We start from the raw sequence: 21,746 nt of genomic DNA on the forward strand, positions 1-21,746 counted from the left end.
AGACGGAGCTGGAGCCGGGGCCGGGCCGGACTGTAGATGGCGTCGGAACCCAAGCCGGGGCCGGAGCAGAGCCTCAGCCAGCGAATTGTTGCTGTGCAGTGCTCGTGAACCCTCGGGAACAAGCATTGCGCGTGCCAGCACTCTGGAGGCGTGGCTTCGGAGGGACATCTGAAGAAAGGGGTTTGGACTTTTGAATTGAGTAGTTTCAAAATGTAGCTTGCTCGAACTGTTTTTCTAAGATCTCATACCCCACCTTTAAACTAAAAACACACTATTGTCCATTTATGCTTGATGTTAAAGATGCAGACGTAAACAGATGGGGTGTTCTGTCCGCTTTATAGGGGCTTGCAGCTACGAACCCATATAGAGAATACAGAGCAGTACCGCTGGGAACCATGGGGCAGTGTTGAGATTTGAAGAGAATAATTTCCAGAAATGGCAGAGGTTTTCAATGGGCAACAATGTGAAAACTCCAAGGCACTGTCTTTAAGTATTAAAATGCCTTTATTCTCATGGCATGGTCATACACAAACACTTCAACGAGTTTCGGCTTCAGGCCTTCATCAGGAAGTCAAACAAAACGTTCCTGATGAAGGCTTAAACCTGAGGTGGTTCTCTGATGTTAAAAAGTAAAAAACAACACTGACAGCTCCATAATTTACAGGCTAATTCTTCGCCCCAGGCCCTGCCCTTTCACCAAGGTCTATGAAAATCTGTACAATTGTTCCTGTTGACAGGCAGACAAATGAGACAGATCACATGACCTCCTTCGGGATACAACATGGTCTATGACACACACTATGTCACACAATGATCATTTTGCTGAAATAATACGCAGCGTGAAACCAGGTGGGGAACCATCCACTAGAAGAACAATGTGGTGTAAAGAACCACAGGACAGACTAATGTGCATACACTACACACACCGGACGCAGGCACTGATACGGCAGACGGAGACATTAACCTGAAGAGGGTCAGTGAGCACAGAAGATGCAGGTGTGTGTAATAGAGTAGGTAGACACTCATTAAAATCAGATTTGTGTAAGAATTATTGTGAAGGAGTTGAACTGCAACAGCGTGAAGCCGAAGCTCAGCCGTATGGTTCGTAATTAAATACTCCAAATGGCACGGCCCTACCGACAACGAAATCACACACATACACACACACACACACACACACACACACACCCAACTGGACAGACACACACCTGGACGCACACCCTCACAGATGCAGGCCGAAGGGTCAGGGGAGCAGTGTCACCTCTGTCTGTGTGTGTGTCCATGTGAGGTGTTAAAGTGTGTGTTGGTAGGACCTGCTGTCACCTCATTACAAGTGACACCACCGGCCACAACTCACGCTGACATCCAGAGGCCGTATTCACAGAGTATTTTATTTCACCACCAGGAGTTCTCCCAAATGTCACCGAAAAGTCCTGAACCCAGACTTCTCCCATTCAGAAACTGCTGCAGGGAAGAAGAAGGGAGCAAACTGCAGAAAAATACCTACTCCCACTCTGGTACGACGTCTCTTTCTGAACCACTGGATGATGTTCAAGTGTAATAAGACAGTTCTTCAATCCCACTAACCAATCCACATGTTGAGGGGATTTCAGTTAAATTAACTGACTTTGGTTCTTTTCCAGAATAAGAAAACTCCTTTCAAAATTGCATTGATCTTTAGTTTTATTGTTAATGAAATCTTTACATGTTTGGCACAGTTAAGCAGTATTTCCCAGAAACCACATACTGTTATATTGTAAATGTCAGCCTGAAATGAGTGGGAGAAAGGATTTGTGGATTCATACCTAATCCAGACATTTCAATATTTTTAAATACACTACCAGGCAAAAGTTTGAACTCACCTTCTTATTTAAATGACATGAGATGGACCACAGATGGCCAACAAGTGCTCAGCATCATTTGGAACTCCTTCCAGACTTTTGGACAACATTTCAGATGATTACCTCATGAAGCTCATCAAGAGAATGCCGAGAATGCACAAAGCAGTAATAAAAGCAAAATGTGGCTATTTGGAAGAATCTAAAATATTAAACATGCTTTGAGTTTTGTCACATCTTTTTTAACTACATAATTCCATATGTGTTCATTCATAGTTTTGATGCCTTCAGTGAGAATCTACAATGGAAATAGTCATAAAAATAAAGAAAAACCAGGTGAGTCCAAACTTTTGCCTGGTAGTGTATGTAACACAGTTGGAATTTATAACAGAAGCTATAATAGTGTATTTTGTTAGCACGCTGCATAAATATTATATTAATTAAAGGGGTAAATTCATTAGATGAGTAATTTAAAGGACTGAAAATACAATTAAAGTTGTCAAGAGTGGGAAGAAATTAGTTTGACATCATAACATATGTGTGATGATGTCAGTATAATGCGTTATAATGAGATCTGCTGAAGATGGCCACTCTGTACCTCTAGGGCCAGTGAGTCACTGTAGCATCTAGTCTGCCCTCACTCTAACATATACGAAAGAGGAAGATGTAAAGCTGTCCAGGGGGAGTATGCTAACCTCTGATCAATAATGTAGACTGACAAGGGAGCTTTGAGAGGAACAGAAGGGTAAATGTAGTTGTACCTAAAATTCTTGACGGCCACCACCAGCCACACCCACCAGGAAACCCTATAAAGAAAAGTAATGAAATATGAGCAAATTGTGAGGCCAGATAGATTTTGCTTTGCACCGCTAGAGAGAGTTCCTAAAAATGTAAAAGAAAGAAGTCTGATTGTGCTTCTTCTAGAGCAGCAGCCTAAATGTGAATCCAAGGGTGTACTAAGACCTACTTTGTTTGGTATGTTTAAAAACGGACCAGAGCTCGTTTCCCTGGAAAGCTTGGACTTTTTTTTAGGTGTGAATACGAACATGCAAACTATGATTAAAAAAAAAACAAGCGGAGTCTGGGCTGGTTCACTTCTGGTGTGACTATAACCGGCCAAGGGTGTCGCTACCAATTATGGGCCCCATGGAAGCATAATCATTGTGGACCCTACAGAAATTAACTATTTTGTCAATCTATCAGACGGACGGGGGGTGGGGTGGGGGTGCATGTACGTGGGGGTGTGATTCAATAAAGAACATCACTTACGAAAACAAAACTTAACATGCTTTCAAAGTTCACTGCCCGACTTCTACACCTCTCTTATAGAGCAGATCATACACACAATTTTCACAACTTCTAATTCCACTGGGCCCCTTCCACTGCTCTATGGGCCCCCCACAAGTACTGGGCCCCATAAATTTTTCATGTTACCCCCCCCTTATCGGCGCTCCAATAACTATCCTTGAGCCGAAACAAACCAAGGAACCGTGCACCTTTTTGTTCTTGACAAGCCACCATAGCCACAGGAAGTAGCCGAGCCCCATGGGTAGTCAGAGCTAACAGCAGCAGCCATGAACAGTGGACAGACGAGGAGCAATGAGGAGATTGAATGTCTCATTGGCATTTGGTCAGATGTCCATATTATAAAACTGGCTCCAAATTAGCTGTTCTTGACAATTAACATTATTTTCGTAAATTTGTGTCTGTAAAAATAGAATACATATTCCCAAAACGATAACTGCACATAGGACCTCCATGTTTGTTTTCATTAACACCTGTCGTCTCTGATTCACCCCGCCCACGACTTTTCTGTCCAAAGCCAGCGCAGTTTGTCACGTGGGTACGTCTGTTTACAAATTTTGGTCCACTAGCAAAAAATTAAATGAGAATGTGATCCAACCCAAACGGACAAGATAAAGTCTGCATTCAATCCGAACCCTATTATATAATGCACATTCTGGGTCCGTCCGATCGATGTTTCAACACAGGAGGGCATTTGTACAGATCTTCCTCAGCCTTCACAGGCCTGATTGCCGCCAAATGAATAGAAACATTACCTGACTATCTACTAGGCACACTTTTATGTCCGTATTCAAATGTTGTGAGGTATGCTGGGTGATTTTAGCCTCTCATGCTATCGTACAATGGCACCACGGGTACAATGCCGCTAGTCAAATAAATGGACCAAAGGATTTTCCAGGTGTGAATACACCCCAAGACATCTTGACCCCCCTGGTGGCTGGCTGCAGAATAGGTTATAAATCCCAGCTCGTGCATTTGATCAGATAGAGATGACATCCTGTCCATCCCAGTTGTGTACCAAGAGACCATGTTATAGGGAAAAAAATATGCTTGACATTCAATGATTGGGGACAGAACATTTTTGGATGGCATCAATTACACATATGATGCTGGTCACTGTAAAACATACATTTACAAATCAGGAAAGTCACAGTTGGTCTCATTAGTTAGAAAGCTAAAGTGACATCATTGTAATATTTTTGTTCCACATTCTGCTCAAAACTGCTGAAAATGTTTCTGCAACTTCTTTAAGAATGAGGTAGACTGAGGACCAGAAATGAACATCCCTTATGGTGGTAGTGAGATGTATTAGCTGAGACATAAGCCTTTTTAAATAAAACAGGCTTTTACTATATTTACCACAAACTGTGGCAATATTCACTTGGAAAATCATCTGTTAAATTGACAAACATCACATGTAACTTACAGCATAAATTATTTGTCTCCAGCCATTGACTATTGCCCTACAGTACACATTAATTAATTAAATAATTAATTTACTTATTTACTTACTTACTTTAACTTATTTATTTATTTATTTATTTATTGATGACTGACAGCTATAACAACCAATCTGAGCTTGTCTTTGAATTACGTCCCAGAGGCCTCATTGGCGTTCCCATTCCTCCATACATGAAGATACAACATTGCAATGTCAATCTTTTTCAGTCCATGGTTGAAACACCGTTCACAACAACTTCCTGGTAAAACACTGCCCCGTCTGCTGCTGAATCTTAATTCTATAAATTACCTCCTCAATAAATTTAGATTTCAGAGCTACTAAGAACTTTAAGGAGCACTGAGAATGAAAGCACACATTTATCGATGATCCTCTGTTAGTTTTGCATCACAAACCTGTTTGTAAAAGACATATAATTTGGATCTTTTGTTATGTAACATAATATGGATTAATTGAACTTCAAGCCAATGTCTTTCTGAGTCTTCGTATCAGACTGACATCATCTACTGCATCATCTTGCTGAACATGCGGCTGATTAATGCACATACATGCTCTGACATGGAAACGTGTGCATGTGTGTGAGTCAAAGTGTAGGTTAGCATGTTAATGACACAAAGACTCGTGTTACCAGGCAGGATACACAGTGATTCCATTATCATTGATTAAACGACAGCACGCTCTCTCTCTCTCTCTTTGTGTGTGAGTGTGTGTGTGTGTGTGTGTGTGTGTGTGTGTGCCAAATGTATGTCAGTATGACACCGACTGTAAAAGGATTAGAAAGATGGCAGCCAAGGAGTATGTGTGTGTGTGTGCGTGTGTGACGACAGAACATTAGTCAGAGTGCTTGTCGCATCAGACTGTATTACTGTACTCACTACGGAGGTCAATGGGATGATGAGTCTGTGTGTGTTCCAGTCAGAGTGTCTCACCTTCATCTGTACACATAATATCATCCTCTTATAATAAAGGTGCTGTCAGTAAAATGGCACTTAAGTATCAGGCACTACTTTCTGTTTACATGCATGGTTCGAACGAATTAGATATCCTCAGATTAGCGATGCACGATCATTGTTTTTTAACAACCGATACCGATAATTTCCTGATTCTCGGAACCGATACCGATAACCTGGGGCGCCACTACCAATTGTGGACCCCATGTAATGTAAACATTGTGGGCCCTTCAGAAACTAAATTACCTATAAATTTGTCGTCGGGAGGAGGGGGTATAGGGGTGCGTTTCATAAGTGCCATAGCAACTCGCAACCACAGTGCTTTGTAACACTTCCTTAGATTAGCAAGGTTATATTTAGGACTAGATTTGTGAGGAGTGTTATCTAATAATGAGAAAATTGAAAATTGAACAGCCAGCAGATGTATTATAATTGTACAGAAATCACAATAACAGAACAAATTCACAATGTAAAGAGCTCTTTAAAATAAAAATAACCCCCAAAGATAAGAATGTATTTGGTTATTTTAAAGTTGTCTTTGTGTGTTCTGTGTGGTTTAGATCAGTGGTCCCCAACCTTTTTTGTCCTTCGGATCGGTTTCATGCATGAAAATTTTCTGCGGACCAGGTAGAGGTGTGGGGGTTCCAATAACAAAAACCTTTGTCAGTTCAGAGCATGTGATCTGAAACACTTACACTGTATATCAGGCAATTCCAATGATTCTACAGTATAATATCAACTCACCCTAATGCAGAACGAGTGGAACCCTGGACTTGTTTCCCTGCAACTAGACGGTCCCATCTGGGGGTGATGGGAGACACGCACTCCAGTTGTGTTCCGTAGATCCAGTCTACTACTTGGTAATTCATCATCGTAGAAAACCCAGCTTCACAAAGATATGAGGTTGGAAACGGAAGGACTTTCAGGGCTTTTGTGGCGATATCTGCATATTCTGCTTTGATTTTAATCCAGAATGTACAGAGGTTTGAAGTTGTCACAAACATGGATTGATGTGCCGCAGCAGTTTGGAGGTGCTTGTGTGTCATCTGTTGCGATGAACCTGTAACTTAGGCAAGAATTATGATATTTCCTTCTAAATGCAGCTTTCTATTTGCAGGCAGTCTGTGACCCTTCTGCAGCCTAATCGTTTCCTTGTTTCTTCCTGAAAAAGTTCTCCAGTGAATTTTGTTTTTGGCTCATTTCTTTAGCTTGATTCATGAAATGGCGCACCAGAGTCTAGCGGTTGTGAGGCGAGGGCGGAAACAGTCGCTTTTCAAAATAAAATCTCTGCAAGAGTAATGGAAAAATTGCTTTAATATTAACCACAGTTTTTTTTGTTTGTGGCCCGGTACCAAATGATCCACGCACTGGTACCGGTCCGGGGATCGGGGGTTGAAGACCACTGGTTTAGATGATCCTTTTGTACTGTTATCCATATGGAATAATATCTTATCTGGCTCCTTGGCTTGTACCAATAGGTCTGTAGATCTTTTCCAGAAGACCAAGCTGCTGGCCACTCTGCTTTGGAATCTTCAGAAAGTTCTCACTGGGTCTGGCTCACCATCACTTTTTCCAAGATCAGATCTGGGACCTCTAAAAAACCAGACTGTACATACAGTACAGAACAATGAACAAAATAGTTCTAAAAGAATTTCTATATAACATGAGATCTCAACAAATATCCAAAATGTATTCAACCTTAATGTTTAACATTCTTTTAGGTCTTGTCGACTCAACATGCAAAGCTTACAGCAGTACACATCAGCACAATATTTAATTACCCATTTTGAAGGTATTTTAAGTCAACTTATGTATCAAATTTTTCAATGTTAAACTTAAATCATTTTTAACCAGAGTTTAGTTATGAATTAACCTATAAATAAAATTACCAAGTGCATAAACACTTAAAACAAAAGTACAATTAAATAAAAATGCACGTTGGTATATTTATAGAGCATATGTAAAGATACTCCCATAACACATAATGAACTAACCACATTTTAGTACAAAAAAAATAAACATTTGCATATGTAAAGATACTCCCATAACAACATAATGAATTACCACATATTAGTACTCTTATTCAGCACTCCGATTGGTTTTAACTTCTCAACTCAACATACAATGCACACATGTGCTTTAGCCACCATGTGCGCGGACAGCAGCTAGCATGCTGCTAGCTTAAAATATAATTTCCACTCACCGGAGTTTTCAGAAAAACAAATAGCCTCCACTCAGTCTGACAGCATGCAAAACTCTATAAAGGCTCTGAAAGGTAAGTAACCTTACATTAGAAATTGGTAAAAGTGCATTTTACAACTGTTTATAGCTCGTTTTTTTATTTAGATACCTTTTTCCTTGCTCTTCGTGTGGAAAATGGTGGTACATTCGCGGGGTGTTGGAAATAATTGAATTAGGTGATAAATTATTAGTAACCATGTTTTATATGGGTTACAGTTTGAAAATTGCTGATAAATTTGGGAGTGTTGTTTTCAGTAAGCATGGAAAGGTATGAAGGGGTAGGATTAGATAAGTTTATACTTCTTCCTACTCCTTTTCGCTTATGTAAATTTTGAGGCTAAATACGTTGCAGTTTTAAGGTACCGTTTTGTTTTGTTCTCATTCTCTTGAATATCATTTATTTGCATTTCTGTTTTTAAATTGACACTTACATGATCGAAATAAAGATATCAATCAAAAACTGGAGTAAAACCAAAACTGAAACTTAACTTTGGACGTCCGACTCCTGGCTTCTACGCCTCTCCTTTACTCTGGAGCTTAGACAAATTTTCACAACTTCTATCCTATATTCACTGGGGCCCCTGGAAATGCTGGGACCCATGAATTTGTTATGTTTAGACCCCCCTTTACAGCACCCCAGCCGATAACAAACAACAATAGTTCCCATTCTTCAAATTCTTCTATTATTACTTCAAAATAAAGGCTTCTATAGAACCAAAAGCCCATGGCTGCTTGAAATGGACAATAGACTAAGGGTTTTCAGTTAGTATTAATGTCCACATACAAAATTTGATGATGATTGACCGCTGTTTTTGAACATTAAACTATGTTAAGCTTTTTCTCTATAATGTGCGCCTATGGAGAGGAAAAGGCTTTATGTAGACAACATCCATAAAATTGGGGTTGTTGTGATTTTTGCAAAGATGAAAGTGGGTGTGATTAGAGATGTTCACACAAACTTTGGTGATGCTTTATCACTGTTCTCGGGCATTAAGCTATGTTAAGCCTTTTTTTACGTTGAGCATTTTAGAATGTCCTTCTTCTTCTGCTGCAGCCGGACCAAAACAGCCAAAACAACCGCTTGATCTTCCTCTTCGTCTTGCAGCTGTAGCAGAGAGTAAGTAACTGAAAACCCTTTTGCTTACAATGGACTGACCCAGACCTCCTCTTCTTCTTCTTCTTCTTCTTCTTCTTCTTCTTCTTCTTCTTCTTCTTCTTCTTCTTCTTCTTCTTCTTCTTCGTGGTTTTCATGGCGGTTGGCAAGGCAGCAATGTGCACTGTGTACTGGTGAAATGCATGACATCTAAGCAATTTAGATTTGGGTCCTTCTATGAAACTGGATTCATTTTGGTACCTGGCACTTTTAGACCCCATAACAAAACAGAAATTTAGACATACTTCCTCCCAGGATGTACCTAATGATGACCTCAGATAAATGCAAAAAAATATATACTCTTGCTCTGAGCCATCCACAAAATTAATGAATTTTTAATAAAATATTGGGTCCAAAAATATGATCAAAATTGGGACATGAAAACTTACCGAGGTGTCAGTGCATTTCATCTGGAAACATGGCTGTAAATGGTCTTATTATACCCCTACAAATAAAAGACACTGTGTTAAATTTGTCGATCCCAGTGGTTTTTCTAATTCAGACATGTGGGTTTTTCATGAATCTCAGTCTCATTCCAGGTTTTGTGTGTAACCCATTGTGTCCACTGGTGTTACATACAGAACCTGCCCATTTAAACACAAATAAATTAAGAGTGATTTTGCAACAGCAGTCATTTTTGTGAAACACTGCCTTGCATAATTAGTTCGATTCCCAAGATGTACCTATGAGAGAGTAAAAAGATATTCCAAAAAGTAGTAGCACGTAATTTTCGTGTCCTTTTTGCCCTGTTACATGATTTTTGTATTAAAAAAAAATAATAACAAAAAATATAAAAATGTATTTTATCTGAAAAATAGTTAGAAAATCTTTTTTACCTCAGTAAATATTTATTTTTAAAATAGACCCAAAGTGCTTCCAAACTAGCCTTGTAACATTAGTCTATATCTGGTTTGAATTTTTAGCCCCTCTGTCTGGTTTTTGACCAGTTTCATAGAAGCACCCATTTATTATTATGGGCTCTATTTAACGGTGAAAACTTTAACCCATAAAGACCCAAGTATCTATCACCGACCAAAAACATCACTGATATAAAATGTTTAATAACTGTTGACTCACTAATATTATCAGTACATGTAAATAATTGATGTAAAATGCAGTTTGTCATCTTTTTGTGGTCATCAGATATGACCCATTTGGACGTTCAGAACCTCCATAGTGAACGTGGAAACACCATCATCTTCTACAACATTGATTCACCAGTAAAACCCATGGAGTTGGATCAATGACAGTGGATGGAGACACTTGCTTTTTGTTCAGGTAATGATTTATTTTACTGACAAAGTCACTTTTTCCTCAGTTTTCTCTGTTTTTGATATAATAAACATCAACTTTAATCCTAACTTTTAAGAACATCTACATGATCTGTGAATTAAATAATGGAAAATATCTGATTTTCACAAGAAAAATGCAAAATACAGAAAATTATTTTATGATAAATGGTGATAAATCACTTAGGGAATTCTAAATATAGAGGAAAAATTCATTTGGGAACTGCCATGAAAGTAGCACTGGGTCTTTATGGGTTAATTATGGGAATTATCTGAACATTTTTTTCAATATCGGACTGATAATTATTGGTACCGATAGTTATTGTGCATCCCTACCACAGATTATACTGTCACTGTTTTGAGATATTTAACCCATAAAGACCCAAACAGCAACTGGCAACCAAAACCATCTACTGATCTAAAATGTTTACTAATGGAGTTTGATAAATGACAGTGGATGGACACACTTGTTTTTATGTTCAGTTGTTGATATCTTTGCTGAAAAAGTCACTTCTTCAGTTTTCTCTTTTTCTGATATAATAACCTCAACTTTAATCTGAGCTTTAATGAACATCTACATGATCAGTAAATTAAATATAGGAAAATATATGATTTGCATTGGGAAAAATGCAAAACATAGAGGATAATATTATATTAAATAGTGATAAATCATTTAAGAAAGGTTAAATCTAGGGAAAAGAAATTTAAAAATTTAATTTAAATTTGAGAACAGCCACAAAAGTAGCAGTGGGTCTTCATGGGTTAATGTGTGTAACCACAGAGACCACAGTGATAAATCAGTTACTGGGTTGTGGAAAAAAGTATCTGCAACTTTGATAATGTAATCATTTTGGTGATTATTGTCGTTGATAGTTTATAGGTGTGATGCTGATGTGTAAGATTTAGGACAATCTAATGGCATAAATGGAATATAATCATCATAATTATGGTTTTGTTTTTTTTTGGTATATAATCACAAAATTGAGAATTGCTGTGTTTTTCTTGTACAGCAGAAAGGTCCATGTCCTGTCATTGATTTGAGCTTTAATATGTGTTTAATTTTGGTCTGAGAGTCAGTGAAATATCTTTGAGTTTAGGACCGTCGCCTGATGAGAACACTTTTATAGACTAAACATTTAATCACTGATGAATTATACTGGCAGCAGAGGAAGTGCTACAAGATGGCAGATGACAGCCTCGAAAGGTAAGATTTGTAGTAAGACATAATAAGATAAGTGTGTTATGTAAGACTGGTGCGCATGCAGAAGGAGGCTTTAACCCATAAAGACCCAGTGCTACTTTTATGGCAATTCCCAAATGAATTTTTCTCTATATTTAACCTTTTTTATGTGATTTATTAACATGTATTGTATTATTATCCTCTTTATTTCATGTTTTTCCAGTGAACATCATGCATATTCTCATATTTAATTCACTGATCATGTAGATGTTCATAAAAGCTAAGTTTAAAGTTGAGGGTTATTATATTAGAAAAAGAGAAAACTGAAGAAAAAGTGACTTTTTTGGCAAAGATATAAATAACTGAACATAAACTAAATGTCTCCATCCACTGTCATTGATTCAACTCCATGGGTTTTACTGGTGAATCAATGGGCGAAGACAGGGTACACCCCGGAAAAATCGCCATTTCATCGCAGGGCTGACGTATAGAGATGAACAACTAATCACTCTCATGTTAACACCTATGGGCATTTTTAAGTTGACCAATTAACCTGTTAGTGCATGTCTTTGGATGGTAAGAGGAAGTACCCGGAGAGAACAAAAAAGTGACTTTTTCTGTAAAATCTATCATTAACTGAACATAAAACAAGTCTGTCCATCCACTGTCATTGATCCAACTCCATGGGTTTTAGTGGTGAATCAACATTGCTGAAGATGAGGGTGTTTCCACGTTCACTACAGTGCCTCCGAACGTCCAAATGGGTCATATCTAATGACCATGAAAAGATGACAAACTGCATTTCACATCAATTATTTACATTCATTGATATGATTCGTGGATCAGTAGATGATATACAGTTTAGATCAGTAATGATTTTGATCACTGGTGGATGTTTGGGTCTTTATGGGTTAATATGACAGTCTGGGGTACAGTAACTCTAGGTTGCAATAAGATTTATAATGAGCATATTTCTTAAAGGAGTGATATTTTGCTATCTTAAATGGAATTATGCATTTTAAAACATTTCCCTGTGGTCTACATAAACTGTAAATGCTATGCTTGGGTCTGAATTCTTCATTAATTCAACTCCACATGCCCATCTTCAACCCTGAGTAATGACACCAGAAAGGGGGTTTGGAGCGCTGGCCCTTTAAATGCAAATGAGCCACTTCACGCCCCACCCCCTCCAGGATGTTGCTCTGTCCCGTTCAACCAACAACTGAACATTTAAGGTAATCGGCTTGAAGTTTGGACATATTTTCAGTATGGACTACAACCGCTGCTGCTGACAATTATGTCGTACTCAGAGAGATGTTCATCAGAAGTCTAGACCTTATATGTGCAGATGTTGTGACATAACTAGTTATAGACGTAACAAATTCAGTCATCCTTCTCCTGTAAGAGTATTAAACTCTGGAACTCACTGCCATCAGAAATAAAATCCATCTCAGGGTTTAAGATGTTCACCACCAGAACCAAAACCTGATTAAAGACAAAACACAACTGTTCTCATCTGTAAATATTGTGTATATTATATGAGTGAGTGAGTGAGTGAGTGAGTGAGTGAGTGAGTGAGTGAGTGAGTGAGTGCGTGCGTGCCTCATATGATGTATATTTTATACTGTACTGCAATGTTGTGGAAGAGCCCAACCGGGGACTGGAGTTGAGAATTAGCACTAGCTATAAACTCTATTTGCATCACATCAGCTGCAACTATGTTTGACTGCATTGTTCCTGTCAAATAAATAAATAGAAACCAAAATTTAAAAGGAAAATTTAAGCAGGAATTAAAACAAGTCGTAGAAATCCACTTGATTTTTTGCCAAAATGAATATAAAGATAGATTTGAAGCACCTGAAGGGTTCAAATTCAAACTTTATGAACTATTAGGATCCAAATACACAAATAAATGTACCAAAGACTAATAAAAATGGGTTTAGCAAAATATGAGCCCTTTAAATGATGTAACCATGTGGGAGCAGAAAACAGTGTGTTCTGCACCTGTTGAAACCTCTGGACAAACTGAAACCTATTAGAATACTTCATTTCATTAACACCAGGTACTTTAGTGAGAATAATGCCGAGTGTATCTTATATATTGTTATGATTCAGGTGTTTCATGAGCGGACTTTGCTATCAGCCAAGTGACATATAACAGAATAAGAGGAAAGTTTACCTCTAGTGACTCATAGTTGCAGCAGTGATGTATAAGTGAATCATCAGAGTTGAAACAGAAGAGGAAAACTCACGACTGATGCATAATACGCACATTGACGATGGACTCTGCAGTGAAGGCTTAGACTACTCACACACACACACACACACACACACACACACACACACACACTGCTGTTGCTTTCCTGTTTTGTTGAACATTGCAAAAGCAGAGCCACATTGCCCTCTGGTGGATCATCATTTTTCTACAGTGATGAGAGTATTTCAATTTTACCTCTGAAATAGATGAATGATGTAAAAAATTCCAGTGCAACATATCCTCCAAAGACCCAGCAATGTATTTAGTCCTCTATAGGGGACAAAAGTTTGACAGTTTTACTAAAAAAAAAAGATGTCCATTGCAGATTCCATTCCATTAAAAATAAATAAATTTTTAAAAAAAATCTATCTAAAAAAAATGTTGTATTATGCAGTTTCAAATCAAGATGACTGTTTAATGTAATAAGCCTAAAATTTTCAGTTTCCAGGTTATCACAAGGAGGAGTGATTCCTTTCAGAGAATTACCTGCTTCTAAATATTTATCAGTAAAGTAAATGCAAATGTTAAATGTGAATTTGATGTAAAATGTTCATTCTCCCTCTGGATTTCTCTGTGTAGTAGTTGTGATTGTGTTCAAGTCAGAAAACATCAAGCGGTAAAATCAAAATGACTAAGAATGAAGATAGAAAATAGTGGAAACGCAGTCATGTTCTATAACACTGATTCACCAGTAAAACCCATGGAGTTGGATCAGTGACAGTGGATGGAGACACTGGAATTTACGTTCAGTTAATGATAGATTTTACTGAAAAAGTCACTTTTTCTTCAGTTTTCTGTGTTTCTGATATAGTAAACCGTAACTTTAATCTGAGCTTTTATGAACATCTAAATGATCACCAAATTAAATATAGGAAAACACATGATTTGTATTGATAAAATACAAAATAAAGAGGTTAATATTGTAACTAAATGGTGATAAATCACTTAAGAAAGGTTAAATAGAGAGAAAAATGTATTTGAGAACTGCCACAAAAGTAACACTGGGTGTATGCTCTGTTTATGCAATCACAATAAAAGGAATCTGGAATCTGTTTTAGGCCATATAATTTATTTAAAAAAAAAACAAAAAACAAAAAAACTGTGTGTGATTTAGTGTTTCCTGCAGCAATACAGAAGTTTGAAAACATTTTTGCCATTAAAAAAAAAGGAAATGGACTTGTGATGCCAGGAAATGTGAAAGGATGGAAACAGACCAGTTCCACCCTAATACTGATTTTGGTTGTGGAAGCAGCTCCTGATCTGAAGCAGGTTTTTAAATAAAATGAAAAATATCTACAATATCAAAATATACGCACAGTGTAGTCAATATTCATTACTGAAATCAGAGAACAGCAACAGATGGTTAGCAGTGTTAAGGCTGTTGTGTTTAACAGTGGAGGACAAACATTCAGTTTTTTTGTATCTACCGTGTATAAATACTCCCAAATTTTAAACTCAGACTTAGTTTTATTGTCATTCGATCAATGGTACATGATAGAACGAAATATAGTTATCCAGGTCTCGGTTTGTAGCATAAGAAAGATAAAGAATAAAATAGAATTTATAAACTGTAAGTAGGGTAGAATAAAACTACCATAAAATATTCAATAAATAAATAAATAAGATTAATTCTTAAAATGTACAAAATTTCACAGTACGCAGCAGCAGGAACAGTTAAAGTGGTGTGAAGTTCCTGCATTAACCTCCTGAGACCCGGCAATGCTTTTTGTCCTCGGTGGGAGACAAGAGTTTCACAGCTTTACCAAAAAAACAAACATACAAATAAAAAAGCAGTCTACTGCAAAGGACATTCCATAAAAACAGAATGTTTGTAACTGAAAAAACAAATAAACTGTTGCATTATGCTGTTTCCAATCAAGGCATTTATTTATTGGACAAAAAAGCCCAAACTTTGACTTCCCTGAGTCTCAGGAGGTTCAGGACCTGACTTACACCGGATAAGTTTTAACCCATAAAGACCCAGTGCTACTTTTGTTGGGGTTCCCATATGATTTTTTTCTTCTATATTTAACATTTAAGTGATTCGTCGCCATTTATTATTAAATAGTCCTCTGTATTTTACATTTTTCCAGTGAAAATCATGTATTTTCCATTATTTCGTGTACAAATCATATAGATATTCATAAAAGCTCAGATTAAAGTTAAAAGTTATTATATTAAAAACAGAAAACGGAAGAAAAGGTGAATTTTTCAGTAAAATATATCAATAACTGAACATAAACTAAGTATTTCCATCTAATATCATTTATCAAACTCCATGGGTTTTAGTGGTGAATCAATGTTGTAGAACAGGGGTGTCAAACTCATTTTAGTTCAGGGGCCACTTTCAGCTAAAATTGATCGGAAGTGGGCCGAACCAGTAAAATAATAACAATAATATATAAATAATGTCAACTCCAAACTTTTCTCTGTGTTTTTCAGTGAAAAAAGTAAAATTATATAATGAAAATGTTTACATCTACAAACACAAAATATCCTCTCAAACAATGTGAATAACATCAACAAACGGAAAAAAATGTAATGTTTACACTATTATGCTTTAGTGTATCATTTCCACATGTACATTATACAGACCACAGTGGATCTACAGATACACAAAAAATGTAGTAACAGGCAGAATATTGTTAAAATTGCACTTACTTCTCTTAAGACATTTCAGGTTGTTCTTATTTGTTCAGGTTATTCAGATTTTTTTTGCAAAATTATACTTTGTTTTAGTGTAAATACATGAAAATATTTATATTTACAAAGAGAAAAATCTGGAGTTGTGGGTATCCATAGGTTATTATGAGACTGAATTGGTCTGAATGTGGAACCTGAACTAAAACGATTGTTGATATCTTAGTGTAATTTTTGCATTTCACAAATTCATCCCAGGGACCGGACTTGACCCTTTGGCGGGCCGGATTTGGCCCCCGGGCCGCATGTTTGACACCTGTGTTGTACAAGATGATGGTGTTTCCATGGTAACTACAAAGCCTCTTAACATCCAAATGGGTCATATCTGATGACCACAAAAAGACGACAAACTGCATTTTACACTAATTATTTACATGTATTAATAGGATTAGTGGATCAACAGGTGTTAAACAGTTTAGATCAGAGGATGGTTTTGGGCACTGGTGGATGTTTGGGTCTTTATTAAGAGCAGAACGTAGTCAAAAGATGTTCAATCACATTCCTGACTCCTCTGAAAATAAATGATTTTATTCATCACAGTTATATTATTTATAGCATCTTCCTCAGTGTAGTTGCAGCACATTAAGTGTGAGTACCAGAGTGTGTTTGACAAGATTACATGAATTATTAAAGCACATCTTCATCATCTGAGTGGTGGCACCAAGTTCTGAAATTGGATGCTGTTTACATCTCCCCACCTTTTCCACTAATCTATGCTTTTTGGCGATATATTTAACAAGTTTAGAAACAAAACACAAATGGGCTGAATTTTAAGTACATCACCACAAATATCATCCATTGTGTCAAATTGTCACCTGAAAATTGACTAAAAGATACAGTGAGGTAAAAAGTACAATATTTACTCTGATATATAGTCGCGGAAAAATTATTAGACCACCCCTTGTTTTCTTTAGTTTCTTGTTCATTTTAATGCCTGGTACAACTAAAGGTATATTTGTTTGGACAAATATAATGATAACAACAACAAAAGCTCAAAAGAGTTTAATTTCAGAGCTGATATCTAACCATTTTCCATGTTTTCTTGACAAAAAACAAAATCACTTCAGTTCTTCCATCAATATCTATGGCATTGTACTGACAAAAAACAATGCTTTTAGACATTCCATGTTTTCTTTTCTCTCCATTTTAGTCACGTGACACACACAGGAGTTAGTACTTGATTGCATAACCATTGTTTTTGATGACTTTTGATGGTCTAATAATTTTTCCATGACTGTACAAGAAACGCACATAACTTAGATTGAAACACCACTAGATATGACAAACTGCAGGAACATGTGTCAAAGGCTTTGGCGAAATGTTAACTGATCCAGACTAGTAGTTCAGCTCAGAAATCTGAAACCAGCCTCAGGATTCTTTTTTTCTTTTTTTTTTTTCTTTTCTTACAAAATACCTTTAACAATTTTCAGCTCAAATAGTATGTTGATGTACCAAATATGACATGTACCTTCAGGTTTTAAGTCATGAACCAACTTTCAATGCTCACTAAATAATAGTGGATGGAAATATGTAGGAATGTGCATTTCCTTTTACCATTGTTTTTGAAAATTTGGTTAAATTTGTGCTTTTAGGCATTCCATGTTTTCTTTTCTGTCTGTTTTAGTCACATGATACACACAGGAGTTAGTACTTGACTGCATAACCATTGTTTTTGATGACTTTTGATGGTCTAATAATTTTTTCCGTGACTATACAAGAAACACACATAACTTAGAATGAAACACCACTAGATATGACAAACTACAGGAACATGTGTCAAAGGCTTTGGCAAAATGTTAACTGATCCAGACTAGTTGTTCAGCTCAGAAATCTGAAACCAGCCTCAGGATTCTTTTTTTTTTTTTTTTTTTTTACAAAATACCTTTAACAATTCTCAGCTCAAATAGTATGTTGATGTAAATATAACATGTACCTTCAGGTTTTAAGTCATGAACCAACTCTCAATATTCACTTAATAGTAGTGCAGTGTTTTTCAACTTTGGGGTCAGGACCCCACGTGGGGTTGCCTGGAATTCAAATGGGGTCGCCTGAAATTTCTAGTAATTGATTAAAAAAAAAAAAAAAAAAAAAAAAAAAAAAGAATACTAATAAAAAACATGTTGTAATGATTCAAAATATGTCATTATAATTAAAACACCACATACTTTTCCTTTTGAAAATTTTAAAAAGGTGTATTATATACATTATATAGCATAAATGTCATCTAAAATTAATGTTTATTTGCAACATACAATAACAAATTATTACATGATCAAAAATAAATAAATTTTAGCAAAAAAATGTCTCTGTTTTGAATGTCTGGGGTCGCCAGAACTTTCTGATGTTAAAATGGGGTCACGAGCCAAAAAAGTTTGGGAACCACTGTAGTAGTGGATGGAAATATGTAGGAATGTTCATTTTCTTTTACCATTGATTTGAAAATTTGGTTAAATTTGGGCTTTTAGGCATTCCATGTTTTCTTTTCTGTCTGTTTTGGTCACATGATACATACAGGCGTTAGTACTTGATTGCATAACTATTGTTTTTGATGGTGTAATATTTTTTTCCGCAACTGTATAGCGGAGTAAAAGTATGAAAGTACTCAAAATGGAAATCCATCCATTTTCCAGGGTCATGGGGATGATGGAGTCTGTACTGGCTCCAATGGGTGAAGGTGGGGTCATGAACTGGAATAAACCTGCGTTTGCCAGCGCGGAAATATACAAATGAACAACCATTCATGTGCATGGTTTAGGATGGTGTGAAGAATCTGGAGTACCAGAGAGAAGCGAGACAGACACAAGGAGAACATGCAGACTCATAAAACAAAAACCCACCCCCATGACTGGAGCTAGAAATGACCCCAGACCCTTCTTGATGTGAGATGAAAGTGAACAGCTGAACTACGTATCCATGTAAAATACAGTTACTTCAAATATCAGTAGGGGTAGCTCTGATTACTACAACCTACCAGCTGCCACAGGACCCAGCTGTTGTCATGACAACCGGTGTCTGGCTGGCTCCGTGATGGGGACAGGGTGGGGGGTGTTATCAAGCAGGAAGGTGAGATAAGAGTTAATTTTCCCTTCAGAAGATAAAAGAGTGTCTGTCAGTGAAACATTTACATCACAGGTAAACACAAGGACACGAAAAGGCCCAAACCAGGTCTGAACGTTCATGTGGAAGTGGGTTTTTGTGGGATAATTAATCAGTATAATTAGACATTATGGCAGGAAAATGGCTTTGCACCTAGTTTTAGAGAAACAAAGTTTACATTTTTGATTTTTCATATATTATGCTGATAGGAAGCTAAACGATATTCTGTTGTGTGGAGAAGGGGTGGATTAAATAAGTTCTACTTCCTCCTACTCCTGTCTGAATATGCAAATGAAGTCATACTATGTTTTCATGTGTATGTATACCAGAGGCAATTTCTCATAGACTGCAAGGGAAGCTCGTATTCCCTTAAAATTACGAAAATTAAATGGTTAAATATGTACAGTTGTGTAGACACTTCACTGACTACAAATGTGTTAGAACACGTTCATCTCAAAGACGAGTTCCTTCAGAATCAGCTTTATCACAAATCAGCCGACTCAGTGTTGTTCACTTCTCATACATACATACATTCCCATTGCGCTGTTTTCTCATGCAATCCATGCATTGGCCTGTAGATGCTCAGCATCCATGCACTTCAATGGGACTGAGTGGAAGTTTTTTTCATTGCCTCAAAACTGGATGGTAATTGGATAAATGCCACGATGTTGTCCCGCCCCCGGATGCTCGGCGTCTCTGGGGGTGAATGGAGCTGTGGGCGGAGCTCGGCTGATTGGAGGATCAGTCGAAAGGCTGAATGCCATTTGATTGACAGCTATTTTGAGATCTACTCCTTCACTGGACAGAGTTCAGTTTAATACCATCGCACATTCAGCTTGTGAAAACGAGAGAGAAACCACTACAAAATTACTTGTTCATTTTTTGCACTGTAAATAAAACACACTCATTGTACTTCTTTGTTTCAATTTAACATCATTTCAACGTTTCTTGTTTACCTTGGTACGATAAGGTCACTGACCATTTTCTTAAAAAGGAACGGAGGGCCAAATTTATGTTTAAATAACTTGACTTTTTTTTTTTATTTAAGCCAACAATGACCTTCCCCTCTCTGAAAGACGAGCAGCTGCCACTGATGTATATGTTTTTGCTTTTTGTTTGTTTGTTTTCCTATAATCTGTTTAATTTCTAAGGACTAAGTAGGATTATTTTGCTTTGTTGCATATTTGAAATAAACTTAACAATATAAATTAAAAAATAAATATAAATATTTCTTTCTAATAAATTTCTACCTTTTGTCATTTATTGGTGATATTACATTAAGCCAGTGTTTTTCAACCTTGGGGTCGGGAACCCATGTGGGGTTACCTGAAATTTCTAGTCACTGATTAAAAAAAAACTTACTTATAAAAAATATATGGTGAGTTGAGAGAGACAATCACAATACATAAGACATGACAAACTGTCCATAATAATATACATTATGTAGAATAGATGTTGTCTAAAATTAACTTTTATTTGCAACATAGTATAGCAAACTATTACATGATCAAAAACAAATTAATTTTAGCAAAAAAATGTCTCTGTTTTGAATGTCCAGGGTTGACAGGAGTTTGTGATGTTAAAATGGGGTCACAAGCCAAAAAAGGTGGGAAACCACTGCATTAAGCTGTTTGTGCATTAAAAGGGAAAATCTGAAAATGGTTTAATTGAAAAATTTGTAAAAACAAATTTCAGTTTTGGAGGGACGAGAAATTTGGTGCAACAAGAAATGTGAATATGAACAAGTAGGTGTGAATGGATGTGGTAAGTACTGTGTTTAACTTGTATGGTGTTTGGGTCTGTGGGACCCATTTTAATTTTTTATTTGAAGGAAAATGAGTAAATATTTTTTGAGTTTTTCCTCTCATATCTTGATTATATCACATTTTATTAAAAAAAAAAAAAAAAAAGACTAAAAACAAGTAGCACTTCAATTCATAACTGTGATCTAGCAAAGGCAAAAATTAAACATATAGACTTTTTATATTGTTTGTAATTGGGATGAAGTAAACATCTGTTGAGTATTTTCACATAAAATTGTTTGATGTTGAATTAAAATCCCTAAAGTGCAGCAGGTCTACCACACCCACGAACACTGGTGGAATAGCAAAAATATGAACACCACACAAGGGTTAAGAGGGAGTGGAGACCAAACATTCATACAAATATAGTCGTGGAAAAAAATTATTAGACCACCCCTTGTTTTCTCAAATTTCTTGTTCATTGTTCATAATGCCTGGTACAACTAAAGGTACATTTGTTTGGACAAATATGATAA

This window comes from Sphaeramia orbicularis, chromosome 21 (genome assembly GCF_902148855.1).
Source record: "Sphaeramia orbicularis chromosome 21, fSphaOr1.1, whole genome shotgun sequence".
Taxonomy (NCBI): Eukaryota; Metazoa; Chordata; class Actinopteri; order Kurtiformes; family Apogonidae; genus Sphaeramia; species Sphaeramia orbicularis.